Genomic DNA, 22,291 nt, shown 5'->3' with positions numbered 1-22,291 from the left:
ATAAACAACAATGCAATAATTTCAAGCAATGCAATAATTTCTTACCGTTTGCACAATCTATAAATTAGCACGAATTTTTTAAGACTAAAACTGGCGAATAAATCAGCCATTTTAGAGCCTTATAATACCTAATATTTTATCGAGCTCCATTTTTATATATAAGTTCACAAATTTAGTTACTGTTTGTACTGTGAGAAAATTTTTAAGTTTTTACAGTTAGAATGATTAGAATAATCAATTATATATTTCAACTGCATATTCCTGTGATTTCATCAGCCAGAAACTGAACCAAGTTGTACTTGGTAGGGATCAATTCAATGAATCAATTATTTAGCGGGCTGTAAGTAAAATCGTTCCGTCCGTCACTATAAAATAGAAACAACTATTTAATTTGGGTATATATTGGTGTATATTGAAAAATAGAACAACTATTCAATTTGAGTAAATATTGATGTTTAATTGGCATGCACTTTCTCTAGTTTTTTTGCTAGATTCTCAAAACTTATAATATACAGATATTTACATGCGCATCTTCTATCCCGAAGGAACTCCAGTTAAATACAACAAGCCCTGGTCAGATCTTGACCAGTACAATTAAAAAAATTGTGTGAATTCTGATTTGCCGATTCTCGAATTACCAAAGATGCATGAAGTGTTAACTATCATAATTCCATTACGATTTTTTAATGATGATCTTCTGGTCGTTCTTCTTTCACTGATTCAAAGAGTTTCATTAGCAGTAAACATCCGAATTCATCGTATGGAAGTCGCACACAATACACATTGTCTTTATACCCAAACTGGCAGCATAACCTTTTTTTATGCAATTCAGCATTCGGAGTTATTTGTGCTGGTTCATCACTCTTAAATCATTGTTTTTCAATTATATTATTGTAAATAAGCCAATGATGATTCGCTTCACTAAATTGACAAGTTCATTGCTCTTGAGATGATTACTGCAAATATTAAGTCGTTGCACTATATGAGTCTCTTTCAGTTCAGGACCCAAATGACGAGTTTCTTAACAAGTCCAAAACATTTAAATTGATTTTCAATAATTATATGCAATAAACTTAGGTCAATATTTAACTTTGAATAATATATATATTATTTGAATTAATATATGTACTAGATGACCCGTCAAACGTTGTTTGCTATGCAAGGTATATTCTAGACAATTTCTAGAGAATCAAAAATATTAATACTTTGAGTGTATAAGGATGTGTTGTTTGAATGCTATATACAATGAAGTATTATGAAAACAACAAACCCCATTAGTTTGTCTATATTTTGTCAACACAATGAATCTGGAAGTTTTATACACTTTCTATAGAAAACATGATATAATCCAATCTAAGTCTTTTTTGGTCTTTCCACTTATTGATTATGTTTCAAGTTTTTCAGATTCTTTTTGGATTCTGAATTTTGTGTATAATTGTAAATAATACTTCTGAGCTTATACAATTTCAAATTTCTGCGAGAAGAGATAGAAAATGAATTAAGTATATATTTCTTCTTTGACCTGCTTTTTGAAAAGTTTCAAGTAGCATTCGATGAAATAACTTCTATTATGGATTTTCAAAGATTACCGTTTATCTCCCGATAGCAGGATCATGAGAATCAAGGTTATAGCTGGTTCGTGTTAGTTCTTGTTCTCTCTACTTTCAAATATTGTTGTTAAACAATGCTTAACTTTACTGATTTTGACACATCGCTGGTGGACTTTTTTAACTTCGGACCTTCATATAGTAAAGAATAGATAGTAATTATCTATTCTTCGATAAATTCTGGGAAATTATAACTGGGAAAATGTCATTCGGCAAAATGCCCCTTTGATCGATACCAAATTTAGGTTCTGAACTTAAATAACATAAATAAAAAATAATATAACCGAGGAAATGTTTTATAAATACAAATGAGTATATAATTATACAAATGAGATCTTTCCTAGCACCGTGTTTGAGAAAAATATGCCAAAAAGTTGCATTTTCATATTAACATTTCAAAAAAGTTGATATTCTGAGTTTCTAGTAACACTTGCAATCTGTTTAATAACGTTTTTGTGTATAAATATAACTGCGAACAAAACTACTTACTACAATTTAATCATAGTTAAATAATATTCCCGTAAAACATCATATTCAACGTAATTGAACATCATCTGTCAAAAATGTTTGACATTTGACCGTCCATTGTTTTATTCAAATTACACTTTCACAAATGTTTTCAAATTAAAAATGTAAAGTTTTTACGCGATTTTGAAATATTATCTCACCTTTCCGACAACCTACTGATTAGCACGAATTTTTCAAGACTAAAACTGGCCAAATCGGTTTAGCTGTTTTCGAGTTTTAGCGGATCATTTGATCGAGAGCTCCATTTTTATATATAAGATACATATATGTATATATATGCATATATATATATATATATATATATATATACATACGTAATTTTTAGTAATTCAGCAGAAAAATTCTTGATGAACTTTATTCAACGTTTTTTAATTTTCAAATAGAACAAGCTAGATAGAGACTGCGTTTCTATTATTTAATTTGCAATTTTCCAAATGAAGAGAGAAAATTAGTACTAAAATTTTAAATTAATTAAAACCACAAAAATTACTTGAAATGTTAATTGCTAGTTCAGAGAGAAGTTTGGGCTTCATTATGTATATGTGCTTGAAACATTCGCGGTATAATTTTCGGTAAGCATGTCGGAATACTATTCATGTCGAAGTTTGGAGTTAACTGTCCGACATGCCTTATGCATAACATGCTTGAATTACACATGCTTTAAGAAATGTGCATGTGATGTCATACAGATCATGTTCAAAAACACGTTGTAATTAACCTGCAACGTTATTTAAATTAAATTAAATTATTGACAATTGGAATAATTGGGTGTATGTTCGTGCTGCTTCATAGTTGATGATAAAAATCTATTCAAAGGTTCAATGATGATAATTTAATACTTCATAAAATAAGTATGGCTAAATACTATAATCTTTTTTCAAATGTCTAAAAAATCTATTTATAATTTCAAATTTCTGATCGTCGTCCGTAAAAAAATCTACCCAAGCGTTATTTATGGTCAAAATGATTGTTGGATGTTACCATACCATACGATAATCAGATGACGCGAAATAAGGTCTATATGAAAGATGCAAAATCAGACAAGTCCTAATAATTTTCTTTACTGACAACGATCTAGTATTATTAGGGTAGGGCGGGGCTAGTTGAGCAAATTTTTACTTAAACGGATGTAGCACCTCAATGAAAAGTCTCAATAAATTGCTATATGACTTAATGGATTTGTTGTTTATCGCTTAACAAAGGTGTTAATACTATTTTTTGGTAATAAGTAAACTTTAAAAGCTACAGCTGTTTAAATGCAAAAAGTCAAGTATGCTCAATGTACCCCATAGGTGAGGCAAGTTGAGCACTAAGAAAGTATAATAAAATCATAGGTTCAATGTCGATTAGTAATGAAATAAAATAAGTTTTTAATAACCAGTTCTATATTTATAGTCTTTATTGACAGAGAAAACCAAACTTATAGTAATTTGCTTTGAATAATTAACAAAAAGTAGAATCAACAGAACAATATCGTAGCTTAGGAATTATTTTACCATTATATTCAGTATTTTTGTTTAAAATCATTATTTCTTTATATTACTACTCATAGACTTAGCTTAAATCTTAAAAATAATGGTCAATTTCTGGAAGTTAATGGTAATTGTCTTAGTGACAGAACAAGTTTAGCAACTATGCTCAACTAACCCCAACTCGGAATTTCAAAATAAAAGTGAGTTTATAAAAAAACCGTGAGAATTATAGCCAGAATCTCTGTGCATATTAAAAGTACTATAATTATATGGAAGAATAAAATTTACCTGGTTAAAAATAAATAACATTTGACTAAACTAGACGAAAACTCGTGATGAATGACTTTTTTACTTTTTGGTCTCAAAATAAACAAAACGCTCGTGAGCCTCACTCATTTGTCTAGCGGCCACTAGCGATTGCGGGATGTTTATTTGTCCCAAACCTCTATCTTTCCGCCATATAATGCCTAAACGGACGGTGAATGGTTTTCGAGATATTTCGATTGCCCAACTTGCCCCTATGCTCAACTAGCCCCGCTCTACCCTACGGTAAAAACCTTTGTGCAATTTTTTTTCATCAGCTGTTGTTAATAAACAATCAGTTAACTGTTAACATAATTAAATTCATGGGAAACCCAAATTTTGATTCCAAGTCATTTTAAGTGATTTAAGTTAGTACTCCGTGTGATACATTTAACCACTCTAAAATGCTCTTTTCTGCATTTTATTTTAAAAGTTATCTTACAACTAAGACTAACATCACAGACAACATAACTCACAACTTGCTTTAAAAAATAATTTAAAAGTCATTTCACATTTAAAAACCAAAATTATTTTTTTGCAAACCTATTATTTGCACATTTAAATACAATATTAATCTTTAATACATACTTAAATGTAAATATATATTATTCAAATATTTTCCTATAATCCAAAAACATTGAAACAACTGTAGCAATGACGTTTCGAATTAAAGAATTTTCATTTAAATTTGATAACGCTATTGTTATGAAAACTTTTCATAAATTTGAATCTTGAATTTTCATATGAAAATTAAAAAGTTATATATCAAAACAATTTCTGTGCACGTGTTTTCCAAAATTACGTCATTTAATAACGCGTTTATATCCAAAACCATTATTCAATTAATCGATCCCATAATTTACAAGTATAGGTAAATAATATTCTGTAGGGGAGCTAGAGACTGGTAACACTTTTTTTTAAACTAATATATTTTGAAATCCACTGTTTATATTTCTACGAAATGAAAATGGATACTTGCTGAAACTATTTCTCTAAGTCAAAATAATTCCACAACTGTAGTTTATTATTTCACAATTAATAATTTTCTAGAAAAAGTGCGGTGTTTCAACTTACCTCGTGTTTGGGGCTAGGTGTAACGTCTATTTATATATTGCCTTGGATAAATTATTCTTTATTTATTTTTAAGAAAATTGACTGGTTTCTAAGTAATTTTTCATATATCAAACTATAATTAATACAAATAAAATATAAGATGTCTCCTATAATATTAATTATTATCAAATATCATTATAAACTACAATTATTATAAACAAAACATAATACAAACAAAATATCTAGTGCCTCCTGTAACACAATTTAGATTGTTCCAAATTTTATAAACTTTAAATTCTACCTAATTTTTTTTTTCAATTGATTCTGTATATAATTCTTGTATGGTACAATTAGCCCAAGGTTTTGTTTCAAGTAACCCCAAGTGTAATTTTTTTTTATTAATAAGATAACTTTTTTAACAATTTAGCAATCACAATAAATGATGCACATTCTCAAAGATTGATTTTGAAACAAAATAAGATATATAAAATTTAAAGTTAGTTGATAATAATAATTTTATGGTAGTACAGTTTTATATTACCTGTCTAAAATGACGGACCTGCACAGTTATGTTTATTGCGTTGTCCTGCGGGATAGTAGGTATGACAATATCAAGCAGGACGATTTATATGTCCATCAATATAAAAACCAAATTTAATATCTTTCAAGATCCTATTGAAAAACGCCTATTACTAGTTGTTTCCGTTACATTTAGTCCCTACCTCTCCTATTCATATGAGCGTTGTGGATGCCCTGAAAATGCTCAATCGGATTCAATGTCGTGGTAATATCTAATAAAAAAAAATTAATGTAAGAAAACATGCTTAATTCTTTTTTACGCAAAATGTGCGTTTGCTGTCATGCACACACATTTATATCTATTTTGACGAACTTGTGTTTGTTAATAAGTTGTGTTGTACTCCGAACAAGAAATGCCCCATCCTCAAAGCTTTTTGTCAAGTACTATATACGATGTTTATTAGAAAATTAAAAGGAACATGTTGCCTTATTAAATATTTCGTTGTTACCGTTGTGCTTTTTGTGTATCGGACGACACGTGCTATTTATTCACTGAAGAAATGGCATCAAGGGTCATCATTTTTTACATTTTGAGTGGAAAATTAAAATTTATTTATTTTTATTTATTTATTCATAATAAAATGAAACAGAAATCAGGAAAAATGTTTAGAAGGATTCTTTAGCAGAATACCAATAGTTGTAAAGTAATTATTCATTAATACTAATAGACATTATTTTTAATTATTGATAATTTCAAATAATGGTATGATTTTTCTTATATTAAAATCATGAGATATAATATAAAATCAGAATCATTTTGAGTATGTCCTCTGATTTGCATCATTACACACCAGAGAAATATGTAACGGTCTTTTAGGAGGAGTACACACTTTCCGAAACATAATTTTATATCGTTTTATTCGAAAAGTTGTTTGTTTTTATTTGTTTTTTTCTTTTGGAGCTGGTTGTGTGTATATATACATGGGATAGGGTGGGGCACAAAGGTCAAATTAGACTATGAGCAATTATATTGTGAAAACCAATTTATCTTTTGCAAAATATCTTTTTTTAACTTAATTTACTTTTTTATTTGCAACTTTTTATTTTTTTCGCCTTTGCCATGATGAAGGTTAAGTTGGTCTTTATACCCCACCCAGGTGTGAGCTTTCATAGAGGTTGTATAAAAAAATGTTGATTTTAAATTAAAATTAGAGATATATCTTATAGAATAAATAATTAACATACACTTAAAAAATATATTAAGATTTCGTAATCTAAGAAACAGTTTTCACGACCACAAAAACTAAGAACGATAGAAGATACTTTTGTTATGGATTTTCAAGCATTGCCGTTTATCTCCCGATAGCCCATCGTAAGAGTTAAGATGATGGCTGATTTTACAACTTTTTTTCTGTACTTTAAAATATTGTTGTCAAAACATTCTTAACTTATTTTACCCGCTGACCTTTAAGCCCCGCTCTACCCAATATAAACATATATGGTGCATTTAATCTGAACATATATTCGCAGTTTCAATTCTATATCATTGTTGTCAGAGAATAGCGTAGACAACAAAAAAAAAGCAGAATATTTTAATAATGTATGCAAATGTAATTATATTTCAAAACACGTTATTTGAGAAAATGGGTTGTTATTTTTTATCCCATTTTCTATTTTGCCGTTGTACGGCGCAGATGTCGTGTTTTCGCAACATTCAAAAGATCCGAGAGATATCCGTTTTCAAGTTCACGCGCTGCGAGCTTTTCGGGGCTTCGAAAGCTCAGCTGCCGCGCGAAAGGGACGACGCCATACGAAGCCTCCTGTGAGTATCGATCCCGTGTGGACGATGCCATTTCATTGAATTTGTATCATGTATACTCATACAATACATATGTAGATAAATAACAAACAATTTTTCTGTAAACTTATATACGAATATATATATATATATATATATATATATATATATATATACCCACACACCTATATATTATATATATATATATATATATATATATATATATAAATATAAAGCTTGTTGGTTGAACCATGCTGTGAAAATATGTTATATTACTATAATTTGCTATATTTGTTTTTATTTTGGAAATATTAAGACAATACGTCGTCTTTACAATTCACACTATATATTAGACTGATGTTATAATGAAAATCATTGGATTAATCAATCACACTGACAATGTGTTGATTTATATTTCATGATTTTAATATCAAAAATCTCATATCATTATTACAAATTATTAATTATTACCAATAATGATATTTTTATTATTAATTTCCCGTAGGGTAAGTTATTGTAATGGGCCGAAAATCGAAATTGAAAATTTTTACATTTCTCGACGTTTTGAAGGTTTCTGAACGTTTTGGCATACCTCAGAAAAAATGGATGTGTGTGTGTGTATGTATGTATGGATACAAATTTCCAGTCACGTTTTCGGGCGCACGGATCAACCGATTTGAATGGTTCAAAAAACATTCAATTCCTATTGATAGGGAAAAGAGCTGATTAGTTTTTGGCGAAGGCAGGCCCAGCCGTTTCGGAGATACGGAGCAAAGAGTGCAGAAAATAGAAATCGACTTTTTGAGAGAACGGAGTATCCGATTTGAATGATCTAAAAAATATTCAATTAGTAGTGATTGGGAGAAGCGTCTATTAGTTTTTGGCAAAGACAGGCAGGCCCAGCCATTTCGAAGATACGGAGCTAAATATGTAAAAAATGGCAGTTTTTGAGAGAACTAAGCGTCCGATTTAAATGATTCAAAGAACTTTCTGCTTGTCTTAACAAAATAATTGATTTTGGAAAAAAAAAATGTATTTTTTTTTTTTTTATAGTTTTTCTTGTATATCGAAAATAATTCAGATTTTATTTTTATTCTGACTAAAGTTCTAATATAACTTAAACAAATAATTTTAAATTTTCAATTCAGTTTATATACTTCTTAAAAATATTAGACAATGTTACAATATTTATAATAATCTATTTGAACACATTCAGTATTCCTCGAACATTTCGTTACGGTACGGGTAGTTCCAGCAATTTGCTTTAAGGCACGATGCCACCCACCCCACTAGTTATTATTATTATTATTATTATTTTTGAATATCATGTTTTTACTTTTTCCTGATAATTTATGTTTTATTTTTTGTATCATCATATGAAACTTTTATTTTATTATATATTTTAACTTCACATTCGACTGTATACTCAGCTGTTAATTAATACAGCAGTCACAACATATATAGTAATAAGCAAAAATACTTGCAATATTATATAGACCCTTTTTTATTAATATATATTTAACGGATACCAAATATATCTCCAATTGGATAATTAAATTGGCAATAAATTTCTTGATAAAGCCTTTTCGTTATTGGCCATTAATTCAATAACGTCCGTCCAAAGCACACAGTCGTATTTGGATGAAACGATTCGATAAATCATTTTCGATTTATTTCTTATTTTTGTTATAGACCCTATTCATTGAGATTAGATTCTATTATATAAATGTATATATAAATACAAGTTTATAACTGTTTGTTCAAAATTTAATGGAAACGAATGCGCAAAACCATATGAAACTTTTGTTTACAATCATCATGAGTGTAACATGAACTTTCGATTTTCTAAAAAGCTTTAGTCAGATTACACGTTTGCGAAATTTTAGCCTTTTATTTATACATAATATATTTATGTATTTGCCTTCTGTATGTGAGTGCTTTAGAATAAACGCTATTCCTTAAATTGCATTCGGAAGTTTTCATGCAAACAGAGATAAGCTGCTGGGTGGTATATGCAGAGTCAGCTTTTTCATTTGTAAACAACCATGGGGCTTATTAACATTATTCCGTAATTGTTTTTGCTTTAAAATTCAATTAAATTTTATCAGTCGAACATCATTAGACAACACTGCATAAAAATTATATTTTCTGTTTAATTTTCTGCCCAATTTTCATAAGTAAATATTTATAATAAATTTGTAAAATATGTACTATTTATGTACATAGGTTCGGATACAATTTTCTGCATTATCAATAGTTGAGCGATTCATATGGAAATGATTTATTACCGTTGACGAGAATTTTAAATAATATAGATTAATATATCTTTTTATGTGAAATACTTTATGGTCGAGTAAAGCACAATTTTTAACACAGCTCTATATCATCTCATGTGATTACAATTTCCACAAAATTTAAAGCAAAGGGTTCTCAACATATAAAATATTGAATTTTGGGCCAAATAGCATTATAACTTATGGCAAAGACATAGTATTACAAATGGTATATGAATGGTTACATCATTTTTTTTAGATAAGTCCAGACTGGAACTTATCCATTACCGTAACCATTCATTCAACCTGGACTGTCCAGGATAGGGCGGGGCACAAATGTTCAATTTGACTTTAAGTTATTGCAATGGCCAAACCAAATGAATTACAACATAACACATATCAAATAGACAGCAATCGAAATATGTACAGCAAAAAAATCAGTTAATTTCTGATTATTGAAATTGTTTTTTTACATTTTTTCTAAAATTGGTTATATGTTCATAGGCTATTTCTTATTGTTTATAATTTTGTCAGAGCTTAAGTTCAGTTGGTCCTTTTTCGCCACCCACATGTAAGCTGTGATAGAGGTTATATAAAAAAACTGTTAAATCTAACTTAAAAATGACAATGCATCTTATAAAACAAAAAATAACATGTACTTTAAAATTATATTGACGTATTGTAAATTAAATAACAGTGCTCACAACCAAAAAAAATAGCAACGAATGCAAATACTTCCAAATGAATTTTACAATATTGCCGTTTATCTTCTAATAGCGACGTCGTAAGAACCAAAGTAATAGTTATGTTGTACATCTTTCGCCCTCTATTTTTAAAAATGGTTATTTAAAGAATCCTAACTTTACTTGTTTTTGAGACATCGGTGGTGGACCTTTTTGCTTGCGGACCTTTAAGCCCTACCATATTGAAATAGTAAGGAGCGGCAACGTAAAAACTATTTTTAACCGAAAGAAAAAACTACCCGTACTTAAGCTTTTCTAAAAATGTATTATAGAAAATCATGTTTTGGTTAAATTTGAAGAAAGCTACTGACACATTTAGCATACAGTCATTAGATCAGAAATGGATTCTAAAACATTTTGTAACAGTTTGAATTTTCCGATTTGTAATACAAATATCCTATTTCCAACCTGATTATAAGACTATTATTTTGCTGTTACCCACGAGCGGATTTAGAGAAATATATGGTTTCTATCAAATCCTGGGTTTTCTTCGCAAGCCGACCTTTCCGTGTTCAGGATGAGAATAATTTTTAATTACTGAAATTTAAGGAAAAATCTTAGCTTCCGTAAAGCACGAGCACACTGCTTTAACTCTAACGATGAATTATTCATCTGCCGCGGTTAATTGCTACGCGAGAGCGCTTTATAAATTACAACTTGTGTCCAATAAGATGCTAGAAAAGTAATTGGAGCTAATCCGCCAAGAGATTTTCTTACTACCTATTTGATCTTGCAAATTTAACATTATTAAAAACATTAATGATAATTAAGTTTCACCCTGAAGAACAGCGAATGGTATTAATTTTCCGCAAAGTTCATTTTCCTACCGGTTCGATAAATATAATTAGTTTTATTTTAATCTACGATCTGCAATCAGAAAATTCTTTACGATACAAAGTTTTTTTTGTTGAATACTATAAACATAATAAAGATTTTGTTATGTCGTACATTTCAATTTTAAACGATTTATTGTTAAGTTAAGTTTCTCAATAATTTTCATATGTATTTTTAAGATCGAGATGAAAAAAGTATATTCCTACCCGACGACTCAATTTTCTGATTGAAATTTAGTTTTTACGTATAAAGTATAAATATGATTTCCACAACTCTTTAAAAATAAATTAAAACATTCATTACAAAAACTGCTCACAATAAAAGTAATTAACGTTTTACTTTGAAAATATGCCAGGTAGCGTCTAGCCTAGCCCACTCGTATTACAAAGCGCATATTTGCATTTTAGAGAAATTGTGAAACAATTTTACGTGTACGACTTAAATTTGCTCACGCCGGCATTTACATATACATTTTATTTTTCAAGATTTTCAAAAAATGCTAGATAATAAAAATTGTTGCAATATTCACAATTTTCATTGAGGACCTGTAAGATCACTCTAGACATAAATTTAAATTATTCGAGTGAGCTTTTGCATTATGTAGAGAGGTATTATATTTTTTTAACTTCCTGTAGGGTAGGTATAGTAATAGGTCGAAAATCGAAAATAAAAATGTTTGCATTTTTCGACGTTTTGAAGGTTTCTGCTCATTTTGGCATACCTCAGAAAAAATGGATGTGTGTGTGTGTATGTGTGTGTGTGTGTTTTGTGTGTCCGCGTTTTTCATTCACGTTTTCGGGCGCACGGATCAACCGATTTGAATGGTTAAAAAAACATTCGATTTCTGTTGCTAGGGAGATGTGCTGATTAGTTTTTGGCAAAGGCAGGTCCATGCGTTAAGGAGATAAAGAGCAAAGAGTGCAGAAAATAGAAATCGAGTTTTTGAGAGAACGGAACATCCGTTTTGAATGATCTAAAAAACATTCAATTAGTAATGATTGGGAGAAATGGCTATTAGGTTTTGGCAAAGGCAGGCCGAGTCATTTTGAAGATACAGAGCTAAATATACAAAAAATGGCAGTTTTTGAGAGAAATAAGCATCCGAATTGAATGATTCAAAAAACTTTCTGCTTGTATTGACAAAACAATTGCAATTTTCATTTCATTTTTTTTTTTTGAATATCGAAAATAATTCAGATTTCAATTTTAATTCTGGCTAAAGTTTTAAAGCTCACTTATATACTTTCAATAAATATTTTCGACTTTGTGATTCAGTTTATATAATACTTATAAATATTATAGAATGATAATATTCTCGAACATTTTGTTACGGTACGGGAAGTTCCAGCAATTTGCCTCAAGGCACGATGCCATACACCAATAGTTTATATCATCAATCACAATGTTTTCCAGTATATAAAATTATTAATAAAACAAACGATTTTGTTTATTACCGTATATTGATAGTAATTTTTCTATTAAAAAAATGAAAAGTTATCTAAAGCTTCTGTTAAAAAAAAATGGCTAGTTTTAAAAAATTACATTTATAAAAAAAATGGTATAAGTTAAGGTTTTACAAATTATTTTTATCCAAGATTATTTGATATTTCAAACATTTCTTTTGTTAATACTACTAGTTTTTCATTCTGTGGAGTTCGGATCAAATGTAGTGATTCAAAGTAGGAATTTTTCAACTATTTTTATTAAGGTGCAATTTTATACTGATAGTTTTCTACCTTAATTGATGAGTTGCAGTAATCAAAATAGTTTGATAAACTACTCTGGACTATCAAATTAGAAGTTAGGCATAGTCTAATAGCTTTTTCTTATAAATTAATACTATTTGTGCACTGCTTCAAATTGAGAAAATAATGAGGAATCTAACGGAAAATACCATTCATTTTAAATTTAGATTTAGAACTTTTTGGAGGAGTTCATAAAAACCATGGCATACTAATTTCAACTTCATTCAGTACCTGAAAAGAAAGAAAGTTTGATATATAATAGTATAATTGCTATTAAATAATCTTAATCACCTTACGCCTTGAAATTAATTAATACTCGGAATCTTCTTATATTAAGATCTTTGAATGCCCCCATGACTTGTATATATTAATATAACGGCGAATTTACTAAACTCAACAAATAATTTCAGGGTAAGGCATAGGTATTGACGTTCGAGCCTTCAAAATCTTGATCGGAAAGTATTTATTCGGATATCTGAATTGGCGTTGTTTGTCTTTGACCTTGTTTTCCTGCCGAGAGGCTGTGCTGCCATATCGATCAATAGATTGAGAGCGAGCGCTAAAAAGAGTTGTACAACACCAAACTCAAATAAATACATATAGATGTATAATAACACACGTTTGTTTGTTTTGACCATTCTTTCTAACAGAATTCCAGTTCATTTTTCTTTCGCCGCCGCGTCTAGCTTTTCTGATCATTTATTTTGATTATTACATACCGATATTTCATATGTGTAGATTTTCGTATAGTTAGAAACATGTAAATCTAATGGAACATATCGATATTTTATGAAAAAGTCTACAAAAATATCATCTATATTAAAGGGGTCTTCTAGCTTGTGGCCTCGTTTTTAATACTATTTGATACATAAATTTTACTGAAATTTTACTGTCTCTCATTTCACCGTAATTTGACCTTGAAATGTGATGTCCCTCATGAAAAATGAGACAGTAAATTTATGTTAAAAGTATAGAAATAAACAAGTTAAATAAAAAACCCGCACCTTGATTGTATTATTGGTTTCCCTACGATTTATTCTAAAAAAAACAGCATCAAAAACGAGGCCCCAAGGTAGAAGACCCCCTTAAGAAATTCGCGCTATATATATTTTAAATATTTTTATAATTTGTTAGGTGATTATGTTATTGTACTTAAAGTTGGGCCAAAAATAGTTACAATTCTATGCAAGTTTATTTTGGATATTAATTTGAAAGACTAAAACCCTTTATTAACTTCCCGTAGGGCAAGTTACAGTAATCGCAAAAAAATCGAAAATGATAATTTTTATATATTTTTACGTTCTGAACATTTGGCATACCTTAGAAGAAATGGATGTATGTGTGTGTGTGTATGTGTGTGCGTGTGTGTATGTATGTGCGGTTACAAATTTTCGTCGACGATTTCGGGAACACGGATGAAGCGATTTGAATAATTCAAAAAACATTCGATTCGTATTGATAAGGAGACGTGCTGATTAGTTTTTGGCGAAGGCAGGTCTAGCTGTTCCGAAGATACGGGGCAAAAGTGCCAAAAACGGTAACTCAGTTTAACTGAGTGAAGAACTGTTCAAATTTTTGGAAAGGCAGGTGCAACGACTTCGGAAATATGGAGAAAAAAGTAAAATAATGAGCCATTTGGTGGTCAAAAATAAACATTAGGCATATGCACATCAAATAATTAGATATTTTATAGAGATTTTAACAATAAGTATAAATTTTGAGTATAATATATAATATAATATAATATATAATATAATTTTAACAATAATTATAAACACGTTAGACGGTGACGCGGCGCTTACGCGCTTCGATATTTCGTCTTTATGCAGTTGAAGCAGTACGATTGCTTTGAAAAAAAATTCAGAATTTCCAAAATATTTCAAAATAAATTATTTAAGATAAGAATGATTCAAGATGATTTAATATGGTTCGAAAGTAAATTAAAAGTATCAAATCATTGATCAACTTTTATTGATTATTATTGTTTATTTTAAATTAATCGAATTTTGAATTGCGGTACGGGAAGTTCCAGCAATTTGCCTTAAGGCACGATGCCTTAATTGCCTTAAGACAGAATTCCACTTACAACTAGTTTGTACTTTTTTTTCAAAAACATTGTAGCACACTATAACCCTATATGAACTTTCTTCTTAGATTAAAATTAATATTAAGATCATACTTTCATTTTATTTTTTATAGAATTACTAATATGATTGATACAACCCTGACATATATGCCTGATTACACGTGTTTATAATTTATCAACATGTTTCATATAAAAATTCACAAAAAATTGAATTGCAAATATACATTAAAAATCATGAGTATTTTAGTAAAGATATTTGCTTGTGAATGCTTTTTGTGCACAACTTGAGAAATGGTGATAATCAGTGCTAATGTAAATACTTAGCATTCAATAATTTAGATTGAGAGAAGACACTTATAGGTGCCGAAAAAATATGCCTAAAGAGCTCAAGGTCGATTTATACATTATTGTCAAACATATGAAAGCAATGAGCACTAATTGCGTTCGATAGGGTAGCTTGAGCTGGGAATGGATACCCAGTGAAGACGTGGTTTTGCAACTACTGGTTCCGGGTAGGATACCCAACATCGGCAGCTTGATATAAAGCAGTAGTGTTATATTGTTAAGATTATAGATTTCAAATATGACATACTGTGATAATAGCTGTGGGCAGAATTGCAGCAATGTCTATTAGAAATATATTTAATATAATCTCATAAGAGAGTGGTCGATCAATAAATAGCCTTTTAGAAACAATAGGTCAAGGAATTTACATCATAACAACTAGTAGAGCATATAGTTTTGATAGCTGTTCAAATATATAAAAAGAGTAGGTGTCTACATGAAACCTACCAAAACTTAATGAACAGCATACGGATAGTTTCCGTATGTCTCGCATAATCAATCCAGGATTGATTATGATTGATCCAAAGAATATAACAACGTAATTTTGCGGATCCACCTATTTGAATGATACCGAAAACATTTGATTCGTATTGACGAGGAGACATGTTGATTGGGCAAATGTTGATAGGTCAAAGTTGCAAGCATAGCAAATTCAGTTTTTGAGTGAATAGAGCGGTCTAATATGATCATTAGATATATGCACACCAAATTATTATGTATTTTATGGAGAATTAATATTATTCTAATTTTCATTTCTTTCGGTTTCGTAAAAAATTAAATTACGGTACGGCATGTTTCTGCAATTTGCCTTGATGCACAATGCCATGCAGCACTAGTTTAATTAATAATATGATAATTAAATTTTCTACGTGACTTAAGGAACCTATGATAAAAACTAGTTGGTATTAGTATTTTGCCTTAAGCAAGTTACATGAACTTCCCGATTTGTGTAAATAATCGACTTAATTCATGGTAAATAAATTAATTTATGAGCGGTTAAAAGCTTAAAAGTATTCGAAGTGTATTTATTACGCATTATTCAAAATCGAACTTGTTAACCCGGTCGGAGAATTTCCTGAAAGCAAATTTTCAAAATTCAATAATTTATTTATAATTGAACCAGTTTCCGTAGGACTATAATGCTTTAGTATGTTTATTAAAACCAAGTACTCTATTGTTATACCAAGTAAATCGTCTAATTTTAATTTTAACAAACGTCAAAAAAATTACTCATTTTCTCAAACTTTGATGAATTTTTAAAATTAAACTACTTCTCGTAAGGCTGTAATATTTTTAAAAGCCATAAAAAATTCCATAAAAATTGGCTTAATTTTTTTTTCAACAGTTAATTACAAGAAAACGGCCGACTAATATCTTTCATTGCCAACTAATATCTTTTGAACAGTTTTAGATTTTTTTTAAATCGGTTCAGTATTATGAACTCAAATGTGGACGAAAAGTTTAACACTTTTTACCAAATTACAAAGAAACGGTTTGGCAGATCGTCGCACAAAGCTGACAAACGATAGTCCTCATTGAGATACATCAAATGGCTTTTAAATTTCTGAAATCGGTTTAGGCGTTTTTGAGCAAACAAATACCAAAAAAACGATACTAATTTTTGCAAACTCTGACGAATTTTTAAAATTAAACGATATGTCGTAGGGCCTAAAAAATCATTAAAATGGTCAAAAAAAACTAACATTTTAGGGATCGTTCAAGTATTACGTAAGCAGATTTATTACAATTATTTACCCCCCCCCCTCCCTTTGTCAGCAAAAGTAAGCAAATTTCTTACTGAAAAATAAGCAAAATAAGCAAATAAATACCCCCCCCCGCCTCCCTATAGTGCTTACGTAATACTTGAACGGCCCCTTATTACAATAAAACGGCTCGGCCGATTTTTACCAACAACTAATCAGGTCGATTCCCAACCCATGTCTTTCGAATTGCTTTTAAATTTTTGAAATCGGTCCAGCCGTTTTTGAGAAAACATCGATTTATGGCAAAAAATGTCTCATTCGATTCAATATGGTTTGAAACGTCGAGAAAACATAAAATTAGCGAATCGAATTTTTTGATGAAAACATAAACTTCTCCCTCGGAAAGTTAACAAATACATTAATTTCGAATACCACGGTGATAAACTATATAGACTCTCCTCAGTTTGGAAAATCATGCATGAATGCATTATTATCGTTGAACTAATAACGCTTAATATTAACTCTCTTAGAAACTAATTACTATTAATACCTAGGGACGTTATCCAACAATCACGTGTTCACTTTGTTGACCAGCATTACGGTGGAATTCAATACGTCGTTAGAACGCGTTGCTAACGCTAACGCACCCCACAGCGATGCGGATCGCATTCGGATGTAAATGCAGTTTAATTAAATTTTGGGTAGAAGCGACTGTATTAATCTACAGGTCATCGATATTCACACAAATATTTGTGAAGTAAATCGTATATGCACTGATTTAAATCGCAACATTTGTATTTGATCTGATTAAAAATATTATTGACGACCGATAAAATTTGGATGCAAATTGCTATGCAGAGTGATATTGCTTTTAATCATCTTTCTTATCTCATCTTGCTCTTACACATTTCATATTCAATACCGCATTCAGCATCGGATTAGAAATGTATCTAATATAATCTCATCAGACCGAGTATGGTCAACCACAGGTTGCCAACTAAAAACAATAGATTGCTAGGAAAAACTAGGAAAAACAATAGTCTAGGATTTTTTTTTAGCAAATATTATTGAACTGTCGTTATTAACTTCCCGTAGGGTAAGTCATTGTAATGGGCCGAAAATCGGAATTGAAAATTTTTACATTTCTCGACGTTTTGAACGTTCTGAACATTTTGGCATACTACTCAGAAAAAATGCATGTGTGTGTGGTGTGTATGTATGTATGGATACAATTTTTCGTCCACGTTTTCGGGCGTATGGATCAACCGATTTGAATGGTTCAAAAACATTCGATTCCTATTGATAAGGAGATGTGCTGATTAGTTTTTGGCAAAGGCAGGTCCAGCAGTTACGGAGATAAAAAGCAAAGAGTGCAGAAAATGGAAATCGAGTTTTTGAGGAGAACGGAGCATCCGTTTTGTATGATCTAAAAAACATTCAATTAGTAATGATTCGGAGAAGTGGTTATTAGTTTTGCGCAAAGGCAGGTCCAGCCATTTCGAAGATACGGAGCTAAATGTACAAAAAATGGCAGTTTTTGAGAGAACTAAGCGTCAGATTTAATTTATTCAAAGAACTTTCTGCTTGTCTTGCAAAATAATTGATTTTAGAAAAAAAATTTTTTGTTTCAACTTTTTTTTTAAATTTTTTGTATATCGAAAATAATTCAGATTTTATTTTTAATTCTGACTATAGTTCTAATATACTTTAAACAAATAATTTCAACTTTGCAATTCAGTTTATATAATTCTTATAAATATTAGACAATGTTACAATATTTAAATAATCTATTTGAAAACATTTAGTATTTCTCGAACATTTCGTTACGGTACGGGAAGTTCCAGCAATTTGCCCTAAGCACGATGCCACCCACCCCACTATTTTACATATATCCACAATATCAAAACTTTTTAAAGTTTCCAGCAAATAGATACAACAAATTTATTTTATTAGGTTAAAATCATTGTAAGGTAGAGCGAGGCTTAAAGGGCCGCTGTGCATCGTATGTTTACCATAGATAATTAAAAAAAAGTAAAGAATTTTTTAATAACAATATTTGAAAGAAGAGGGAAAATGTATACTAATCTACGAAAATAATCACCTTGATTCTTACGACGTTGCTATAGGCTGATAATTTTTTTTCGGTTGTGAGCCATGAACACTAATATAACTTTTTAGTATACGTTATTTATTTCTTTTATAAGATGTATTGTTAATTTTTAGTTAAATATAACAGTTATTTTTATATAATCTCAAATTTTTCAAAGTTACACGTGGCTGGTCTAAATAGGACCAACCGAATCTTCACCCTGACAAAGGTGTAAACAATAAAAAATAGTAAATAAAAAAGTAATTAAAGTTTAATAAGCAATTTAATTACATTAAAGTAAATAAATAGTTTATCAAACTCCGCTGAAGAATATTTCTGGCGAAATATCAGATCAAGATATATACAATGTTATCTCTTTAAAAAATGAAAATTATATTTTTGCATTGTTAGAATAATGTAGCTATTAGTTTTTATCTTTTAAAATCAATAGTAAGACTATTTATATTCTGGCCGTCCTATTTTACCCCGCCCATGGGGTAAAAAGGACCAGGTGACAAATTCTTCAATATAATATATAATATATCTATTCTTCTATATAAAATGAAAACGTAATTTGATTAGCCAGTTTATCTGACCAAAATTTGAAATTTGTGGTGTACGATGAAATAATCACTTGTGTTTTATTTTTATTGCTACTACATTATATTTATTCTGTACTATTATTTCAGCTGAAAAGTAATACTTAAACCACGATAAATTTAATAGAATTCTATATAACATATTTTTCGTCTGGTTTCATGGGCCAACAAGTGCTTTTGCAAATTCTATGCTTTTTAGTCTAGGAACGTTGCCAAATGGTATAATATTCCAGTTTTATATCTTTATCTGTAATAATGGTATATAAGAATATCATTTTACTATTATTCCTGTTTATTTTTTATATTAGCACATAATAAATTTGAGAAAATCGGTTTGTATTAAAATAATACAACTACATAACGATCAGTTATTTTGACTCAGTTCAATTAAAATATATAAATGACCTTTTATGATTTTAATTAGAAATGAAAATCGATGGCATTATATTTTTTTTAAACTATTTATTAAAATGATGCTCAAACATTTAATCATTTTGAACACTAATATGAGGAACTGATATTTATTTCTCATTTTAGTTTTTAAGCTTTCGTTGAAGTTACTTGAAAATTTAATTATAAAAAATATGCTCTCATTTTTTTATTTAACATTAATAGTTTGCAGATGTCATAAAATGTACCTATTTTCCATCGTGTTGGCGGTAATCGCCCACGTAGTAAAACTTACGGATTCTTACATGTAAATTTTTTTACTGCGACCGTTTGCTATTTTTCTTCTACAGTCCGGCGATCTATAAGCAGCGTGCAAACACTTTTATATTACAGAAAAAGCCGATATAAAGTGGGCCCAGAATAAGTTCTTCGTATCCATATAATAAGGGTTTGCAGATCGTTCGGATATAACCGCTGATTAATCCAACTTTAGAACTTTGCAATATTTATTTTTTTCATTCTTGAAATTTTCAAATTATGTTAATGGTATTTCAAAACTATCATTTGGGGTTTTAAATTTAGAGTAAACTCTGTTTACCTACCTTGTTTTTACTTATTTTTATTGCCATATAACTGCAAGATATGCCAACTTTGTAAATCGATAGTTTGGCGGAATGTTGTTCAGTTTTAAGTTTTTAAAATACTTATACATTACTAGATCAGAGAAAGTCAAAAGTCAAATTTTGTCAAAGTTTCTTTTAACTTCGATGCTTCCTGTATAAAGTTTTTGAACGAATACTATATCGAAAAAGTTTTCATGAACGTTTAGCAAATCTTTAAATATTTGAATTACATATAAACATATAGGTACTGTATTTTGAATTGACATCTCATAGTACAACAACAAAATCGTTTGTACCTGATTCTTTAATAGGGAAGAGTTTATTAGGGCTTAAAGGTGCACGGGTAAAAAGGCTTTACCACTTATAACTTATAATAAGGCTCTCACGAGATAAAAGACCACATGTTTATTTTTTAACGAAAGTTTTTTTTCGTTGTTTGTTTTTTTATTCTTAAGCACTGTTGATTGGATTACAAAACCCGAATATAGTTTTAAGTATGAACAGTTTTTTTTCAGTCTGATTATGATAAATCAAACAGAAATACCAATCAAAGATTATGATAGTAGCAAGTGTTCATAAAGATTTTTGTTTTTATATTTATAATACATATTTAAAATAAGACTTTTAATTTTGTTGTTCAAATTAATAATGTAACTGCTTTGCATCGATTAAATATTGTAGATATATACCCTACCTAATCCTCTTTTAAAATAAATAAAATGGTGAATCTTTCTCCCTTCAAGCGAATCCCTTTTAATCCCTTATGAGTAAAAAGAAAGAGGTGACTAATTTTTGAAAAACAGCAAACAATATTTCTACTAGAGGAGATTTTACTGAACATAGCCGATAGTTTTATTTGATATGTTTTCATGTGATGTAATTGGTTGTGTTTTTTACAATCTAATTGCTCAAACTCAACTTGGACTTATGTGCCCCGCCCTGCTCTATATGATTCTTGCAAAGCGGTAAAAAGCTTTCAGCTTTATTCTTCAACGCAATATTGTCTTCAACGTTTGCTGTTTTACATCGACTTAATCATATTGACCACATTATTATTGTACTAGCAAATTTCATATGTTCTATAGAAAATTAAAGATTTTGACAAAATGAATTTCATTATTTCATTATCATCAAATAACTTCAGTAACTTTGCTCAAATGTATTCGTTTGTTGCCAATGTTATTGAATTATGTCTTAAACGTATACATTGGACAATGAGAGACTTCAACCCATGATGTAATACGAGGTTATAAGTCGCACTGCGCATTTAGTAAACAACCCAGAAAGGACACTCAATGATTTCTGTACTAAATGGAACAATTATTATTAAGAAACGAGCAAAACATCAAAGCAGAATGAGATACCGACGCTGTTTAAACATTGATACGAAAATGAATTCGAGGAGTGCTTACAAACATTTTGCATTACCCGGAGATCCTATTCGAGATGGGATTACCTGTAATTAAGAAAAGGCTGTCAAGCTTTTTGCTTGAGGATCCGTCTGAAATATTAAATGCGGATTTATAACCCATTTGATTGTTGAAGCTTACATTCACATTGTATTGGCAAATATTGAAATGC

The sequence above is a fragment of the Ctenocephalides felis genome, unplaced genomic scaffold, assembly GCF_003426905.1.
Source record: "Ctenocephalides felis isolate EL2017-DRISC unplaced genomic scaffold, ASM342690v1 CF-g0.4_SCAFFOLD_01492, whole genome shotgun sequence".
In the NCBI taxonomy this organism is placed as follows: domain Eukaryota; kingdom Metazoa; phylum Arthropoda; class Insecta; order Siphonaptera; family Pulicidae; genus Ctenocephalides; species Ctenocephalides felis.
Note: the sequence above shows the minus strand (reverse complement) of the source record.